A 3,026-nucleotide genomic window follows, 5' to 3' on the forward strand; every position below is an offset into this window, starting at 1 on the left:
TGCGCAGTGGGCCAGTGAGTCGCTATGTAACGTCATTTCAAGATCCACGCTAGATGTATTTACTCGTGACGCAAGTTGTATATAAAATATTCTAAATAATAGTTATGGATGATAATAATGGACTAGTGTAATAAAGTGTTCACAATCTCAGTGTTTAAACGAAAAATAAATGTGGAGTTGGCTATAAAAAGGACTGACGTCTGGATTTGCACTAACAGGTAACAGCTTCTTGCATTTTGCCTAGAATGTGTTGTTTCTAGTTACCTGTTATAATCAGGGTTTATGCAACAAAGTTATTTAAATTAGAATTAGCTTTAAAATAATGTAAATAACCTTACTTAATTAATATAAAATTAACTGGCAATTTAAACGACTCAGAGTATTTAGTTTCTTAACTATTAATTAATATAAGTGTAAATAATTTCAATCAACAAAATATTTTATATTTCTTGAAGAATAGTTCTCGAAAACAAGCATAATATCAGTATTATTACCAACGCCATCTTGTTTCTATCTTGGTAAACTTCGTTCGGTACAGGCGTCGATGCCCGCGTTCCACAATTTGTTTTTGAAGCGGTCACGGCAATATAACTCTTATTACATTGTATGTTAAGGCATACAATATAGCTGAGTAAAGTTGACAGTAATAATACTGGCATGACGTCACGGCAAGCAAGCGTTGCGCGAATGCACTTTGTATGGATGCGTTAGGTTAAGAGATAGGAGCATTCGTGGAGCGTATTAATAATTGTTAACATGTATACAATATTGTAATAGGTAGGTAAACTACTTGGACTTGACTGACAAACAAGCTATTTTTATTGTAAGTTTTGTTATTATGTTATTTACCATTAGGATTTAGGGTTGTTGTTGAACCTATATTTATATTATCATGATTTCAGTCAATCGTCAATATTTTTTTTACAGAATAGGTAGGTTAATTTTACGTTTCATGACTCATGAGCCGGTTTAAAAAAAATGGGAGCCCCACTTAAATATTTATTTAACTCGTATTTTGTTTTCAGTATTTGTTGCTAAAGCAGCAGCAGACATACATCATCTGTGAATTTCAACTGTCTAGCTATCGCGGTTTATGAGTTACAACCTGGTGACAGACAGACGGACGGACGGACGGACAGACGGACAGCGGAGTCTGAGTAATAGGGTCCCGTTTTTACTCTTTGGGTACGGAACCCTAACAATGTTCTTAATTTTGTCTTTGGCTTCTAAGATTGATAAGCTAATTCTCTTATTCATCTCTTTTTCATGAAAAAACATTACATGACCCTATAAGCAGTGAATAAGCACCCCTAAGGCCCCTTGCACCATCCAGGGTTAGCCATTAACTCGGAGTTAACCGTTAACACAGGGTTAAATTGTGCTGGTACCTCCGAATTTAACCGGTTAACCCCGAGTTTGTGGCTAATCCTGGATGGCGCAAGTGGCCCTAAAGCCGGATTCACATTTGTCTGTCGTATTATGTTGTGTTGTGTCATGTCGTGACGCATCAGAACGGCAATCGGTTTCATACATTGAATATGATTGCGTGCACAGTTGTACACGACACGCCAGACAAATGTGTAGCCGGCTTAAGTAATTATAGTGTATTCGGGTAATTCCGAATGTCGGATAATTCCGAGATTCAGATGAAAATCACTCAAAATTCCATCATAATAAAAGTCTCTTTTCGGAATTATCCGACAGTTTTCGACATTCGGAATTACCCGAATACACCTTATATACCAGGCTTATAGAAATATTTTCTGCGTAAAGTAGGTATGATATTAGAATTCGGATATTAAATTAATATACCTACCTACCTAATATTACATTTTATAGTGCCTAATTAATTTTAATTCATTTCGAATCTCTATTGAAAACAAATTTTTACTATAACAATTTCTCAGGTTAAACAACAGAAACAAAAAGAAGATTCTAACAGGCGCTAATAGAAGACGGAAGGCACGGCTTGCAAACATACTGAGGCGCAATGGCAGACCAGAACAGATGTCGCAGCCCTACTAGCCAGCAGTGGAGCAACGGAATCCAGACGGTTGGAAGTTACGGCGCTGTCTGGACGGGGCAGTCGACGGGCGGGTGACTTAGAAGACACAATGGGAGACCCAGCACTATCAATGGTAAGTTGAAGCTCTGCGATTTTATAATAATAATCAGTGATCGGGGTTTTGGATTTGGATGCCACATCGTGGTTGAACTAGTAACATGGATACACCTTTAAACCCGCGATACCGATACCTTTTAAACTGCTAGAAAATAATGCTATTTCAGTGTAGGTATATTTATTTATTATAAAATATACGACAATAAATAAAATAAAACGCACACATTTCCCTCAAGTGGCAACCAAAACCCCGATCACTGATAATAATTCATTGTCATCTGTATATGCGTTGCCATTGTCATATTTATATTTCTGTTTTGTGCCAGGCGATTTATTGATTATTTCGTGTGCATTGCAATTTCCTATTTCGTTTTTGTGTTCTGTTGAACCAGTTCTATCCAGATCGGCCAGCTAATCCAACAGCGGAGTCTACAGAGAGAAGATAGGCGTGAGGGGTGACGAAAACCTGCTGGAAGACCAAAGACTGGAGCTGTTCTCAATGCTCTGCGAATTTATTAATTTCAGCTCTGCGAATTGTGCTTTATATCTAATCTTCTTCTTTTCAGAGATATGCCGCCATGCGAATGTTATGTACCTACGTGTATTTCACGTGTAAGAGCATCTTTTGACTTCTTATTTACTGTAAATAATACATACGTACATACAAAAAAAACACATTTTATATCTATTGAAATTTGCTATAGTTTTTTTTTTCAACCAAAAAGATGTTCTTCCACGTGAATGTAAGGATATTTTTATTGCTTCGCGAATAAATCAAATAAAGTGTGGCCACAAAAAAATCCGGTTATGCATGATTTGGTAAATCTTTTAAATGAATGTTGATTTACAAGCAGCTTTTTATTTCAAGAATTTGTGGATATCAACAAATTATTCGAAAAAAGTG

The 3,026-nt window shown here is 36.4% G+C and overlaps 1 long non-coding RNA gene across 1 annotated transcript; it reads left to right on the plus strand.

Annotated features, from left to right (window-relative positions):
• The first annotated feature begins 203 nt into the window (after positions 1-203).
• Positions 204-2,529, plus strand: LOC134793571 (uncharacterized). Its single transcript, XR_010144562.1, has 3 exons — positions 204-218; positions 1,908-2,138; positions 2,515-2,529. It is a non-coding gene; the product is annotated as an uncharacterized LOC134793571 (long non-coding RNA).
• The last annotated feature ends 497 nt before the right edge of the window (positions 2,530-3,026 follow it).

The sequence above is a fragment of the Cydia splendana genome, chromosome 9 (assembly GCF_910591565.1).
Source record: "Cydia splendana chromosome 9, ilCydSple1.2, whole genome shotgun sequence".
NCBI lineage: Eukaryota > Metazoa > Arthropoda > Insecta > Lepidoptera > Tortricidae > Cydia > Cydia splendana.